Source organism: Hippopotamus amphibius, chromosome 8, assembly GCF_030028045.1.
Source record: "Hippopotamus amphibius kiboko isolate mHipAmp2 chromosome 8, mHipAmp2.hap2, whole genome shotgun sequence".
In the NCBI taxonomy this organism is placed as follows: domain Eukaryota; kingdom Metazoa; phylum Chordata; class Mammalia; order Artiodactyla; family Hippopotamidae; genus Hippopotamus; species Hippopotamus amphibius.
This window is the reverse complement of record NC_080193.1, coordinates 84553323-84570207: the sequence shown is the minus strand read 5'-3', so window position 1 is coordinate 84570207 and position 16885 is coordinate 84553323.

Here is a 16885-nt window from a genome sequence, read left to right as displayed (position 1 = left end):
GCGGTTTCGGATCTCCCCAGCCCCCAAAGGTCCCTCCAGGCAGGAACCTCCCCCCAACCCAGCCACCCCGCAGGGGTGCTGGTCCAGTCTGGCTTCCCCTTCCCCGCCCCCCTGACTTCCCCCAGGTCCTACCCAGTTGCTCCGGGGTTCCTGCGGTCTGCTTGGGCCTCAGGTCCTCTGCCGGCCTCAGGCAACCTATCCATTTGTCTAGACCAAGATTAAACACAGGAAGCCGACAAGCAGTTCCTACACCTCATGTGAAAGGGAAGACAGCCTGGGGGTCCATGCAGCAGAGATCAGTTTTCAAGAATGTTTAATCTCGTTAGGATGGATTTGGGACTGCTGCCAGGGTCTCTGAACCCTCAGCAAGTAAATGCGAGTGACATTTACTCAAGTTAATGCTACCTTGAATGAGTATGAAAGGGCCACTGTCTTTTCCCTAAGCTCCCTTCTCCCCACAAATAATCTTTCCTGCTTCTTACCTTCTTTGGTCCCTTTTAAGTCTTTCTTTCTTTTGAACTTAGTGCCATCTGCCTTCTGCAAGGAATTGTCCTAACATTGCTTTTGAAAGGGATTATTTGAAAAGTTCTAAAAACCAGCAGTTTGAGGCCTTGTTAAAAAAACAAAAACGAAACGAAACACACACAAAAACCTCTAGTCATTCAGTGACTGATTCTGTTCATCACTGCCATTTATTGGGTCGGCCCAAAAGTTCATTCGGGTTTTTCATAATGTCTTACGGAAAAAGCCGAACAAGCTTTTTGGCCAACCCAATATTTGGTTTAAAATCATTATAATTCTTAAAGATGAGAAGACTTAGGCTCAGAAAGAGGATGATGAAAGACATATTTTAACTCTGGGGACTAAAACACAGTAAACTTCTTGTTTCCAAATGGTGCTTAGAAACGTAACTCTTCCATTTCTTTTTTATTATTACAATTTTCTAGACAATATTTAAAGAATGGAGTGGGTTGGTATTCTCCTGGGTCCCATGAAAATCCCAGCCAGTCTACTGCCCAGCAAATACCTTTTAGTTGATACACTGAGGGCTGAGTCAACCTGTTGCCAGGGAACCTGGTGTTGCATCTAACGCTGCTTGCCCCTGGGTCGCGGGGAGTTTTGGGATCCACATGCAGCTCCAGAGGTGTAGGTATGGCCCGGGGTACAGTTCATTGGACCAAAGTTCCCCTTAACTTGACAGTTTTGTTCCTTTAAGAAATGACCTGGACTTCCTAGGTGGCGCAGTGGTAAAGAATCCGCCTGCCAATGCAGGGGACACGGGTTCGAGCCCTGCCCTGGGAAGATTCCACATGCCGTGGAGCAACTAAGCCCATGTGCCACAACTATAAAAAAAATAAAATAAAAAAAAAATAAAGTAAAATAAAGTGAAGATTCTAAAAAAAAAAAAAAAAAAAGAAAAAGAAATGACCTATTTGATCAGAGGATACATTAGCAGGGTGGCACTGGGCTCTACAGTGGGAATCTCTCAGAGGTACAGAATTGTGTTCAGTCTAAATCCCAATTCCAAGAGCCTCGGGTGTGAGCTGGGATTTGAGTGTTGGGTAGGATGGTCCCATGGCCTAGTGAAGTCTGCCAGCTTTCATCCCAGGTGCAAGGGCTCACAAAACCTCTCAAATTCAGTTGTAGCAAGCACCTTAGAGGAAGCCACATATGTGTAACTGATTCGCGTTGATGTACAGCAGAAACTAACATAACGTTGTAAATCAACTATACTCCAATAAAAATTAATTTAAAAAAATGAATAAAGGAAGCCATATTACCAAGTCCTGGAAATGTAAGCTATGCATGTCGTCAGTACATCTTTGAGTAGTTCTCTCTTGAAGTCGTTGGCAAATCTGCGTCTATAGAAACATTCTTCTCTGCTGCACAGGTCAGGATTTCCTATTTCTAAATTCAGACCATCACACTGCTCTACTTTAAAGTGATTTAAGGATTGACTTATTAAAATGTTACTTCATTTTATTGCCTGACAATGCAAATATAACTTGGAAATTCATATTGCTACACCAAATGATTGCATTTTTAATAGGAAGGACATGTCATATAGATTATAAGTTATTACTTGCAGGCAATTTTGTGATAACTTTCCTGACGGTTTTTGTTGCCCTAAGCAAGAGAAATTAGTGATTTTCATCACTCAAGGAAGGGTTAAAAAGTTTATTTAAAGCGAAATAGTCTTTTCTTAAATGTTGTATCTTGAAGAGTACAATAAGCTGGTTATAAAGGATCTAACCTGGCAATTTGGCCTTGTACTTGGCCTCTTTGTCCTGGTGAGATGGTGGGTGGTGGTGGCAGTGCAGGTGATGAGAGAGGAGCACAGAGGAGGTCAAGTACAATTCAATGCACAGAGAGCCAAATCCAGTAGGACTTGAATCTAAGTCTATTTAGACTTATCTGCATGACTCTGCCCCCAACTCATACAATGGGCTAATCGTCTTGACGTGTGGCTTTTATCTTCCTGAAAGAAGACAAATCATATAGATAAACATTCATTGTACCCTTGCTATGTGAAGACCTTGTACTCAGTAAGCTCTTGAGGGGAATACAAAGGAATATAAGGCACAGTGTTTGCCCTCTTTAAGCCTTTGATTTAGCAGGAGTGAAGTTCAGTATCACTAAAGGCAGTAGTGAAGATGTCATTGGTAGCAGTTGGGGGGGTGGGGGTGGGTTGGTACCTGTCCCCTCTGAGACTCCTCCTTGGGCTTCTCTTACATGTGCTCCGAAGAATAAAGTAGAATAAAGTAGTCAGTCCCAATGCACACCAGGCCCCTTTCTCCCCACTGCAGAGCTTCTCCCATAGGCAGTGCTTGGGCTTCAGAAGCATAAGTGAGGACTCCCTCACTGGTCTCCCCGCCATTGAGTTGAAGCCTGGAGGCAACTCAGGGTCCACGTCCCAGCAGTTTCAGAAAAAGAGGTTGGACCTGAGCGTCTGTGGATGACCTACTTCAAAGAGAGGGAACCCTGGAGAGTTTTGCTCAATGTTCTCTGCCCAGAGCCAGGCATAACCTGTAGGCACCCAACAGCTGCAGAGTAAACCAAGGCGTGAATCGTGCCTTACACACTGACAAACTCTTACTCTATGTCAAGGGAAAACGTGGCATTGTTGTTTCTTTGGCCAAACATAAATAATTAGACATATATGCTTGCTGCATTTAAATCACAGCCACTCCAAAAGTAATTTTAATTTCAGTAAACATTTTCCACTTAAGCCATAAAAATTTCTTTCTTTTAAAAATTATTTTCTGGAACCCTAGGAGGTGACTGTAGAATAAGTACGTTAATCAAGTAGACAAAACTGGGGTTACTGTTACAAAAAAAATGATCTCTGGATAAACTCTATTTTATTTTATCTAATAATTAGATATTTCCAGTGAATGTTGATAGTCTGGAATACAAAATGCTAAGATTTTAATATGCAACTGGGAAATTTAAAATGTTAAGAAACTTTGTTGCATGATGCAATGTGAAGAAAAGAATTCTGAGAAATGCTCTCCGATATTTGTATTTGATTGTTTTTATTTTAAGAATTGCCCAACTGTCAGTTATCTTAGTTGTATATCAGAATGCAAGTAAGTTGATCTCTTGAAACCATTCTTAAGAAATAACGACATCAGTCATCGGCTTGCCATGTGTAACTGTGTAATTTATTCATGCATGACTACCCATTTTGACCTAGAGGAATAGAAAGGGAAATTCAGTTTTGTATTAAGACCCTTTGTATTAGAAATCATGACTTCTTCTCAAGGCTGTCTTCTGACTTATTAGCTATCTATACCCATCATCCTACTGTTTGTTTGGTTTTTTTTAGATTTTTTATCTGTTTTCTAAAACAGAATATCTCCATTATTTCTTAGGATGATAGAAAAAATTATGCTAACTACAAAATGCAGATAACTGGGCTTCCCTGGTGGCGCAGTGGTTAAGAATCTGCCTGCCAATGCAAGGGACACTGGTCTGGGAAGATCCCACATGCTGTGGAGCAACTAAGCCTGTGCACCACAATTACTGAGCCTTCGAGCTACAACTACTGAGCCTGTGTGGTGCAACCACTGACGCCCGAGTGCCTAGAGCCCATGCTCTACAACAAGAGAAGCCACCACAATGAGAAGCCCGCAAACTGCAACGAAGCGTAGCCCCTGCTCGCCACAACTAGAAAAAGCCCGCACCCAGCAATGAAGACCCAATGCAGCAAAAATAAATAAATAATAAATAAATCTCAAAAAAAAAACATGTTATACAAACTGTTTTTGCAGTGCTCTTTTTAAATTTAATATTTTCCATGTCAATTTTGTCTGGAGTAAATGTGTCACCCTAAATTATTTTGTAAGATTCAGATTATGGGCAATATTATGACATTCGGGGTGAACATCAGTAGGAAAATGTTTTGGATACAGTAACATAAAAGACACAAAGGTAGAATTAATGCTCATATTCCCTAATGTAAGAACGGTGCATTTTTCTCAGACCCTGTGTGGTATAGTTTGGATAAAATAGAATGAATAAATTAAAAATGACAACAATGTCTTTGTTTTAGGGCTGTCTTCCCCTCTCCTACTGGAGCTAAACAGGATACAAGTGCCGTTTATATGAGGGTTGATTTTATATATTTAGTTTTCTGGCACTTATGATGTATTTTTTAAAACATAAAGGATGTTATTGCTACTAACAATTTGTCTCAGAAAAGAAGACACTTCCTGTCAGTGCCTCGCCACCATTTTTATTAGAATCATTTCTTTTGAATCTGTGTTTCTCTGATCCTCACGTGGTGGGATAATTGGCGAATTTGCTGTGCTGTGGCGTGAGAGGAATGACATGCTTTGACATTCGAAGTTAGTGTTTTGAAGACAGAGAATCCAAAGGAAAATCTAGAGACGCACACACCAAAAAATAAATCCTGGGCACTTGTTCAAGGACCTCTTCACCAGGGAATTGCTCTCTCTGGCTGGTGCGTCTGAGGCAATGTCATGCCTCCCACCAGCTACAGACACGGCAGTGGGCAGGGCGAGATTTTAATCTGTCTCCATTGTGGAGGTGGATTAGCTTTGGTTGAAGGAGCTGAGATTGTATACCTATTTTGAAATCCGTGGATTATAACTTCCTTTCGTAAGTGTGGCCTGAGGCTGACTCAGCAGCTGCTGCTTCCCCTTCAAAGCACCGTCTGCAGGTGAATGCGTTCCCTATGCCACTTTTCCTCGTCCCCCTCCCTGGTCACATCAGCAGATACGTGGACGACAACCTGTGAGTGCTGGCATCCTCCCTGTGCTGTTGTGAGGGGCTTCCTCGCACACAGGCCCAGGAAACAGAATGGAGGCTGAGGGCCACCGTCTTTGGAGTTCAGGAACACATGCTCAGTGAATCAAGCTCAATTCACTCACGCCCCACACGTCTTTGTATATTCCCGGCTGTAACTTTTATCACCATGTTGATGAGCCCAGATGCACACAGACTTCCTATTAGAACAAACAGGCACACTATTCGGGTAGTTTGATGAAGCTGACTGCCTAGGAAAAATAAAGTGCTATGTATCTGCATAATGAAAAATATTGTCCCAAGATTGTACTGCGTGTGTGTGTTGGCTAAAAAAATGCTATCAAATTAATATCCATAGCCAAGAAGTTCAGTGACAAATATATGGACACTTTGGCTTGATCTAAACCTTCCCTACCACTCCTCTTCCAGGAGAGAATTTTAATCATTTTCATGTCTAACTTCCCAGAGTTTCTTTATGGCAAGCAAAAAAGGATACATTTTTATTTTCCCCTTTTCCTACTCAAAATATTGTATAAGTTGACTGCTCTGCACTTTGCTCTTTTATTTAAAATACCTAGACAGCTTTCTGTACCAATATAAAGGGAACATTCTTGTTCATTTTAAAAAAGCAGTTTATTGTGATATAATTCACATACCACACACTTCACCTATTTGAGGTGCACAATTCAATAGTTTTTAATATATTCACAGAATTGTGAATCCATCACCACAATCAATTTTACATTTTTGTTACCTCCAAATTAACCCTGTACGCCTTAGCTGTCACCCACCAACCTTCTCACCCTGTCGTCTTGCCCACGGCAGCCACTAATCTACTTTCTGTCTCTATAGATGTCTATTCTGGACATTTCATACAATTAGAATCATACAACATGTGGTCTTTTGTGACTGGTTTCTTTCGTGAAATGTAATGTTTTCAAGGTTCATCCATGTTGTAGCACTGCTTTTTTTTTTTTTTTAAAAAAAACAGCCGCATAGGGCTTTACTGTGCAAAGGTACCGTAATCTGCTTAAGCATTCCCTTATTAGATGCAAGTCTGCTCTTTCAAACGTTGCTGCAGTGAGTAACCCTGAGCACATGTTATTTCCTGGGTGCTGGCACATATGTATCGCCCATTCCCAGAACTGAGCTTTCTGGAGCAGGTAGCAAACACGGTTGTAATTTTGTCAGGTGTTGCCAACTCACTCTGCTGCGCTCCCACCAGCAATGCCTTAGCTCCCATCCACTAATTCCTCACAGCCTTAACAGCAGAGCATGCTGTCAAATGCCTGAATTTTTGCCAACCTGGTGGGTCTAAAAAAAAAAAAAAGCATCTCAGCTTGTGTGGTTTTCATGTGCATTTTTCTGAATGTAATCGAGATTGATATCCACATACATTGACAACTCTTAGGATTTCCTTGTTTGAACTACATTTTCTTGGCTTCATTGGAGTGGTGGTTAGAGTCTGTCAGCTATGATAACTGAGTTTCCTGCAAGTGTTTGATTTTCACTTCTTTTGCATTTTGCAACAGAGAGCTGGTCATTATAGTACTGACGATTATAATAAAGATGTATACATTTTTTAAAATTTTTATTTATTGTTTATTGGCTGTGTTGGGTCTTTGCTGCTGTGCGCGGGCTTTCTCTAGTTGCAGGGGGCAGAGGCCATTCTTCATCGCGGTGCACAGGCTTCTCATTGTGGTGGCTTCTCTTGTTACGGAGCACAGGCTCTAGGCACCCAGGCTTCAGTAGTTGTGGCACACGGGCTCAATAGTTGTGGCTCGAAGGCTCTAGAACACAAGCTCAGTAGTTGTGGCGCACAGGCTTAGCTGCTCCTCGGCATGTGGGATCTTCCCGGACCAGGGCTCGAAACTGTGTCCCCTTCATTGGCAGGAGATTCTTAACCACTGAGCCACCAGGGAAGCCCTAAAGGTGTAGATTTTTAAGTATAAATGTGTTCTTAACATATGTCACAAGAGGACTATAATTTCCAAATTAGTTTGATCTTTTTTTGATTAATTGAATGAAAAATTATCTTTCACACAGTGATGGCAACATGACTGTCCTTGTCATGAAACTGTAATTCACATGAAATAAAAACAAAACATCTGGGACTTCCCTGGTGGCGCAGTGGATAAGACTCCGAGCTCCCAATGCAGGGGGCCCGGGTTCAATCCTTCGTCAGGGATCTAGATCCCACATGCATGCCGAAACTAAGAGTTTGCATGCCGCAACTGAGGAGCCAGTGAACCGTAACTAAGGAGCCCACCTGCTGCAACTAAGACCCAGTGCAACCAAATAAATAAATAAATTTTAAAAAAGAAAAAAGAAAACAAAACATCTATTTGCGACCAACTGAATTGCTTTATTATATGTTTGATGCCTGTCACCAGTCCCATTTGGAATATCTCAGAAAATATAAGCTCTAGTAGTTTCAGGGGGGGAAAAGGCAGTTTCTCTGAATATTCTCTCCCTTTCATTAGACATTGTTTCAAATGAGTTTTTCCATTTGAAACTAAGGTTTCTTTAAAGCGTAAGCAAAGCTGTACATGGTCTGATTTATTTATGCCTAAGGCACTTGTGTAAGACTTTTACACAAGTTATATGCATATTTTCTAGTCAGCGAGTCATTCAAGAAAGGTAAACATTTGTCTCTCAAAGAAACTGCTTAGTCCTTGAGGTTTAATCTGCATATCTGCCTAAGGCACTCTAGGGTATTGAAACAGGACCGCAGAGAGTCTCAGTGGGTGACCCTAGATGTCCTGAAAGGAGCAACGGTGAGGGTAGGATTAACGAGCAGGCTCTCAGGACCCTGACATTAATGCTCTCAACGCAAAACCAGAAGCAAGGCTGTCCTAACTCGTAAAGGGACGGCCCTGCTGCTTCCAGAGAACCAAGCATGGCACAGGAGAGCTGGGTTTGGAACAACGATTAATCGCTAGCAGGGGCCAGAAGCGCTCTTGAGGGTACCCGAGGGTGTTACGGAGGTCCCCTCACCCCCAGCATCTGCAGCAGGTAGAAGTATAAACAAAGCGGTCAGACCTGCTTTGGTAAGTCTCAAAAATAAGCTGGAATTCTCTGAGAAGCCACACCATTTATTATTAGGCAGTAACAACCACAATGATGGCCACAATAATAATACATTGATTCTACTTATTTGTGGTAGATATGTTCTATAAAGTTCCTGCAAACATTAAATTAGCAGATACTGAAGCATTGCACCTAGGTGTAATAGACAGTTGGTTCCTATAAGCCTCTGTGCATACCAACCAATACCTAACCTTGTTTTATGTGTGAACTCACAGCTAACAGCACTAATTCATGCCTGAAGGAAGTATATTTAACACATGTTCAGGCACACTAGATAGCTCTTCAGCACTACACTTGGGGGCCATTTTAAATGGCAAGATCACCAACAAAAGCACAAAAATGCAGAATACGTGGCACTAAATAGACCACTACAAGGACACGTTACCAGTCTGAGAGCTGACACAAGAAGGTAGTGTGTCACCTTGTTTGACCTCAGCCAAGAACCGTGTACTCAAATCTTTGTTGATCTGAGCCCATCCAGAAGCAGTGCAAGCACAGGGAGTACTGACTTGGGGGTTACAACAAATTTTAGCAAGTAGGCAAATTTGCAAGTAGGGGATCTGTGAATAATGAGGAATGAATCTCATTGTAATCATTTAGAAACAAAATTCATCCCTGCATTTGAGGACCACCATGCCGGTCGGAGAAGCAACAGAGTCGTTGAGCTGACCTGTGACGCAGAGCACACGGGTGGGGCAGAGCCACAGGTGGGGGCCAGCTTGGGGTCTGGCGCCAACCTTTTGTGAACCTCTGGACAGGTCATGGAAGTTCACTGTGCTTCCAGTTTTGTCATAAGCCAAACTGACATAATTCCTGACCTGCTTACTTCAAAGGAGTGTTTTGAAGCTAAAATGTATACAGGAAACCCAAGGGATTAAATACATTAGAATGAACTAGAAAAAAAATCCAGGGATGGTTATTTCCATGTGAAAGTAGTAGGGGCCATTTTTATTTTCTTCTTTGTATCTCTCTAAATTATTTCACGATAATCTCTACTTGGTATGCGTAATATTTATATAAAAAGAAGTTTAGAGGTAATAGCACCCGTGAGAATAACATACATTCATACGAAACTGCTTTGAATAAAAGGACTGTTAAAGATTAAAAAGTGTCATTCTCCATGCAATAAATCAATGCATACAGTGGGTTAGTAAACTGAAGTGAAATTCCAACCTGCTCTGTCATGCCCAGAAAAACAAGTCCCACCTGGTTTGTGTAGTAATCTTGTCGTCAGAGCTGTTTGGCTCAGGCCTGCTTTTATCACATTAACGGGAGCTCTCCGGCACTCTGCCTGCCTGCTTCATGGGGCTGCCAGAACCACCCTTGTCTTCATTTGTACTGAAAGAAAAACAGAGGGTGGGGCTTGCTGGACTATTTTCCCCCATAACAATAACAGCGCGTACTATAAACCAGGGAGAAAGGGATCTAAGAAAGTGTATGGAGAAGTCTGCACTACCTTTCCCCTTGATTTAGTAAGGCACTTTTCTTTTCTTTTTTGAGGCGGGGGGGGGGGGGGGGGGGGCACACCATGCAGCACGTGGAATCTTAGTTCCCCAACCAGAGATGGAACCCATGCCGCCTGCAGTGGAAACTTGGCATCTTAACCACTGGACTAAAGGTAAGTCCAGGAATGCAATTTTAAAAATGGAAAGCTGGTGTGTTTTTTCAGTCCCAGATCCACTGTTTCAGAAGCACATGTTCATCTTGGCACTTTTGAACAAAGAACAGGTTTGTCTGACTCAAAAGTGCACTGCCTTCCATAAACAGATTTCTCCCTGTCCTTTCCATGGGACATGTGATTCTTTTTCATTTTCTAATCTAAACTGTCCCTGGGTGGGGCTGAGGGCAGTTTCCCAGCTGTGATGCTGTATGAGAGATGATTGGCTCTACATGCTGGGTAACATGATCCTAAAATAGATGAAAGAGTGCAGCCTAAGCCTTTCAGGTCCGGTCCCTGGCTTACATAAGACACAAACCTGGTTAATATATTTTATTGATTCCTGAGGAATTAAGTCCCTTGCAAAATTCAGCAAAAACATTACCGTTGAAAGATTTAAAATCAGTTTAGATACACCAGGATGGAGAAAAAATGTGCAGAACTAACAAGGAATGATGTATGTGATTATTACTATTTAATAATAAGAAAAGCAAAGTAATTAATGTTTACTGAGGTGAACATTGTTTTAACATTAATTCTGTTAACACAACTAAGGTACTGTGTTAGGCAGATTTAGAACATGAACAATGTGTGTTCCATGCAGATTTTTCATGAAAAAGTCTACAGTTTCACAATAATCCTTCAAGAGGTCGCTTGAGAGGAACCCAGAAATGCTAGCCCACTTGGTGAGGGAGTAGAGAAACAGCAAAAATTGGGGGTAATTAACAGCTTACATGGAATATTTTTGTACCCCAGACAAATCACTTAGAGCAGTCCAGGAAAGATCTACTCCTAGAGTAACAGAAAACAAACCTGACTCCATATTGGATCTATTCCTTTCGATTTAACCCTTGTGCTCTGTTGCCTGTGCTTAGTCATGGGGTTCTGCACCTTTGTAAAAAATGTTGCCTGTAGCCTAAAATATACACGATAGCCCATTCTCAAGGTTCTGACCTTTAAAGGTATAACACTTTTCCATTTGTATAGAGAGAAAAAGTTGCAGAACAGAGAATAACATCTGTCTTGTTGGAAATTTACAGGAACATTGTGACCAGACCTACCTGGACAGTTATAGAACAAAGGATTCCTGCACCAAAAAGTTTGCAACAACCAGCTACACCCCCTCCCCTTTTAGTGTGAAAGAAGCCTGAATTATAACTCCCGTTAAAAGGTTCTTTGGGACACTAGTCGACCATATTTTAGGTCTGCCGGCTTTCGGAATAAAGCTGCTATTCTGTGCCCCAACAACTCGTCTCTCAATTTATTGGCCTTTTGCGAAGTAAGCAGTACAAGCTTGGACTTGGCAACACTAGAACTATTCAAATGCATGAGATTTGGGTTAATCCATTCATAATTTTGTATCCTGGATTAGTTATGAGGATATTGCTATGTACAATTCTCTTTTGGGAAAAAAAAATCCATTACTATACTGCTATTAGAGAATCTCTAAAAAGTGCGTGCATGAGTGAGGCAGTTAATCCTGATTCAAAAGAAGGAAATTTGGTTGTGACATTTGTGAGAATACCCTTGGAGGGAAACTGAATCTGGAGTTGATGACAATGAACCTGGTTGAAACTGGCCTATTTTGACTCTATTATTTCATGTGAAAAGCCGTATTTGAAACTATTTAGTACAATCAAGGTACAGTTTAGACATCTGAGAAGAGTTTTGAAGGTTGTTGGATTCTCAGACTACTGGGATTCCTCGAGCAAGAGGCAAAAGAGAGAGAGAGAGAAAGAGAGAGGTAAACAAGGGAAACTAAAATAAACAATGGGCCATTGGACAAAGATTCTGTTTCATGGAACATTCAGATAAATATATGGGCCAAGTATCTGCTGCCCTGTATAGAATATGCCTTTCTTTGAAAGCACAAGACATAAGCTGATGTCAAGAAGAGGTAAAAGGAGGAAGAATCTTCGGTTGACTGAACTCAGAGGGATCCCTGACATCATCTCACTGGCCTCATCATCCTGCAGCTGAAGATACTGCAGCCCCAGGAACTGAGAAGAGTTGCCCAGCTGAGGCTCTTTCCTCCATGCATCACTTCCTTGAAATCCAACACACTAAAGACACCAGCAATTCATAGAATCCCTCTGTGACTAAAAGAAAGAACCGAAGGAAGGGAAGAAGAAGGGAAGATCCTTGTTCCAGGAAGAAGCCATTCTTCCTGTGGTCCAGCCTAGAGCTCCTTAAACACATTTTTCTTAAATTTCAAGCTGCCTCTTCCTCTCCCCTCTTACTCCTAGTTACCTTTGCCAATATCATTAGTTCCTGAAGTTCTGTGCCCAGGTAAAAATGAAATGAACTTGAGGCTAGAATGTCAAGAAATTTTTAAAACAGCACATGATATATCCATATCAAAGAAGAATAAATTGACTCTTTAAATTTTAAGCCTAATAACTTACTCGCTTACCAAAAAGTTTATGAGCGTATATAAATGCTAACCTAATAAAAATATGCTCTGTGACCTAAATGTCCCAAATATTAATTAGCTGGAGGATGGATGCTTGTAAGCTTGGAAGAAAGATTTAGGAGTCTTGGGTTTTATCTTTAAACGTGTTTGACCTTGGGCATATCATTGTACTTTTGTTGCAGCTTCTCAGTCCATAAAAAGGATAATAAAGTTACCCACTCAAGTTATTCAAAGAAGTGTTCTGATGACTGATGAGTTGATGATGGCTTACACATGTAAGATGGAAGGCAGTGTATAAAAATGTGATATTGTTGTAATTACTGTTATTGCTCAAGAATGAGTACCTTTACGAATGGTGACTTCAGCTGCACTTTATTTTCACAGTTAATTATTTTAGTGAGATACATCTTAACTTGAATAATTGGTGCAAAGGAACATTTTCAGAACCTGACTTCCGGGGGTGGTGGGGGAGGAGGGTGGGGGTGGGCGGATTTGGAATATGTGGAATATTCTTAGCAGCCAGCATTCTGACCTTCAAAGCACCTATTGGATCTCAGTTTCCACACCTGTAATATCCAGTTGTAGGACTAGATGATCTGTGAGTTTTCTACTAGCTCTGAGGGTTTACAATTCTACCACTTCAAAAACCTCCAAAGCTGATCCTGCAGCTGGTGAGAAATAGAAGCCCAAAGGCAGCCATCATTGCCAGTTGACAAAGGTTGGTTAGAAAACTAGGCAGTACAGTGGAGAGATTTTGAGCAAGGTCTCTGGAGTCAGAGAGCTGTATTGGATATCTTGTTCTGCAACTTCATATTTGCTTGTGGGCGGGTTTCCTTACAAGAAAATGGAGCTCAGATAGTATTTCCTTCAGAGGGTTGTTGAGATGGTTAAGTACAGGGGTTAGGAGAGCACCTGGTACATAGGACATGCTCCATCCATGTCTCCTATCACTGAGCTCTAGGCAGAGGTCCTCAGCACCGACATCATTTCTCAGGCAATCACTGAATGTTCATTAAGCACTGTGCTCCTAGCATGGTGCCCACCACCCAGCAGATGCTCATGGAAAGTTTTTTTTTTTTTCAAGAAAAATTTGAATTACTTTAAGAATTCAAATCATTGTTCTAACTATTAGGAACTATAGTGGACCCAGACATGAAGAAAGAATTTCTCGGGACCTGGGGCTACCCCAGATGTAATAAAAATAATTGAAGTGAGAATCAATTCATGGGAACCAGACTGGGAGACAGAATGATGAATGTTTGCCTTTTTTGGCTGACCAGATTCCAACCCCTGAACAAGATTTGGAGAATTTCACATTGTTTTTTCATCTTGGCAGAAGCAGTGCCCCATCTCCCAAAATATTCAGATCCTCTCTCCGCCACCCTCCTCGCAGCCACTGCTCAGGATAAGTGCTAGCCTCAGCCAGTGGCTGCTTCCAACAGGGATTCTGAATATCAAGTAATAAGGCAAAGAGGAGCTGGTTGAGTTCATTAGTGATTATGAGGGTTGGGAAGCAGCACTGCGATTTCCAGACTGAAGTGTCATGATACCTGAAATTGAGTTTCAAATGGGTTAGGCAAAAAACCTACTACATATTACGTATTTATAACATATAAACACACATGTAACATATATGTGTGTGTATGTTTATGCATGTGCATAGAAACACATTATCTATCTATCATCTATCTATCTATCTATCTATCTATCTATCTCTATCTATCTTTCTATCTATCGACCTATTTAACTGTTGGGCAAATTGTTAAAGTATTAACAATTGATGGATCTAGGTGGATTCATTGTACTGTTTTTTTTTCAATATTTCTGTAGGTTTGAAAATTTTGAAAATAAAAATTAGGGGGAGAATAAAGTTACAGTATATTATGAGTTAAGAGACACATCTTTAGGAAAAATCCCTGTGTAACCCAGGGACTTCCCCAGATCTTGGGTGGATACAGCACATTAAGCGTAATAACCCACAGTGCCCAGCATGTCACTGATATTCAATGAATGAATAAGTGAGTGGACATTTCAATGGCTCTTCAGCGCATTTGCTGCCACCCAAAATAAACTCCCTGCAAAGTGCCCCCCAAGGATGCAGGATGGCTTTCCCATGTGCCCAGAGCCAAGGCTGTTCTCAGACTTGTCACCCATCCACCTTGTCACTCTTTGATTCATCCAACAAGTACTTTCTGAGTCCCTGGGATGCTATGTACAGTGCTAAATGCCAAGATACACTTTTGAATCAGACAAACCCCTTCAGGGGTCTTACATCCTAATGAGATCTAAACTGTTTCTTCCTTCTTCTTTTCCCCTGGACCTTATTTGCTTATCCCTTGCTGAAGACAGGGAACTTTGAGGGGACAAATCTCCCCAAAGCAGTATTTACTTGGAAAGTGGAGAGGGTGCCTCTCTCCCTCCACGTGTTGGCACTGGCCTGATGTCTGTGACAGTATGTACAGTTCTCAGTCATGACAGATATCATCTACTGAATGGTTTTCCATGCCAAGCACTATGCTAAATGCTTGTTTCCATAATCTCATTTAATCCTGCCCAATGCGGTAGATACAATTAGCAACGCTTTTTAAGGTAAGGAAACTGAGACATAGGAATTTTAAAGTAGCTTGCCCAAGTTACAAGTCCAATAAGTAAGTAAACCAATATTTCGGAGTTTAACAGAGAGCCAGAATTGCCTGGCTCTATGTTGCCTCTTTGTCTCATCAAGGTTTTACTGAAATACCTGTTTTAAATTTTACTTACAGCCCCTCCCTGCCCTACCACTTTCTCCCTGTCTCTGTAAGATTTTTTTTTAATTAATTAATTTATTTATTGGCTGCGTTGGGTCTTCATTGCTGCACATGGGCTTTCTCTAGTTGTGGCAAGTGGGGGCTACTCTTCATTGTGGTGCAGAGGCTCCTCACTGCAGTGGCCTCTCTTGTTGCGGAGCATAGACTCTAGGCACACAGCCTGCAGTAGTTGCGGTACACAGGCTCAATAGTTGTGGCGCATGGGCTTAGCTGCTCTGCGGCATGTGGAACTGAACCCATGTCCCTTGCACTGGCAGGTGGATTCTTAACCACTGAGACACCTAGGAAGTCCCTGTCCCTGTAAGATTGATGGTCTCCATGGAGACTGTGCCAGACTCAGATGTGAACAAGAGACTTAGTGTTGTTCTACGAAACATCCCTCTTCTCCTCTCCAGGGTTGAAGACTTTGTTCTTGGGTCCAGTATCTTGGGCACGGGTCCCTCTTCCCTTAGAAGCAGATCGTTCCCAGGAGGCTCCTAGCCCTTCATGCAAATGGACTTCCAGCAGACAACTCCAGTCCTGGACATCACTGCCCTGTCCTGCAGAATTAGGCAACATAAAATTTCGAGGGATCTAGGTTTTCATTAATTCTAGTTAGGGTATAATTAAAACTCTTTTGTGATTATTGAGGTGAAGAAACCTCATTAGATCACATTCCATTCCATCTACATACACTGACTTTTTTTTTTTTTTTTTTTTTTTAGCATTATCTTCTCTGGGCATGACCAATGTATTCTTGTATGCAGTTGTTGGGATGGATAAACAATTCCATTCACCTTCCCATACCTAGGTGCCAAAGTAGCGGTTAGCTCGTGTCAGAGTTGTGCCACTTTGCACTATCTCCTCTTTTTAGCAGCACATATATAGTTGGCTTACAGAGAGCTGTGTCGTGAGTTGGAGAATGAAGCCTTCCCTATGTCAAGGGGTAGGTTTAATATTCAGGTCAGCTGGCTGTCCCAGTGCAGAGGAGTAAGATCCAGAGACCAGCTTCCTTGTATCATAAATGAATGTTGTTGGAGTGTATGGTCTTCACAGATATGTAAAAAGCCACGTATACCTCAAAGTCTAACAGACGTAAAGCGTGAGCTAGTGTATATGTCCTCCAAGAGAAAAGAGATACGGAGAGATCGTGGTAGAATACACCAGAGATGTTTGAGTAGGAGTTCCAGGGAACTTAAAGAAGACAGGGAACAAGAGCTCACCTGATGTAAGATGCAGAATTAAATACTTTGGAGGGGATGGGCAAGTACCTTTCTATTAAGGTTTCTTAGTATCACACTTAAACTGAGAGCTATATACATGGGAGGTAGGAAGTGCATCTAGGTTAAAAACAAGTTATTAAAAATATGGTGAAATCAGACTTTTTTGGTGGTGCAGTGGTTAAGAATCCACCTGCCAATACAGGGGACAGAGGTTTGAGCCCTGGTTCGGGAAGATCCCACATGCTGTGGAGCAACTAAGCCCGTGCCCCTGGAGCCCATGCTCCGCAACACTGAGAAGCCCGCACACTGCAGCAAAGAGCAGCCCCTGCTCGCCACAACTAGAGGAAGCCTGCGTGCAGCAACACAGACCCAATGCAGCCAAATAAATAAATTTGAAAAAATATATATAGTGAAATAGTAAATATCAGAGCTCATAATCCATGGT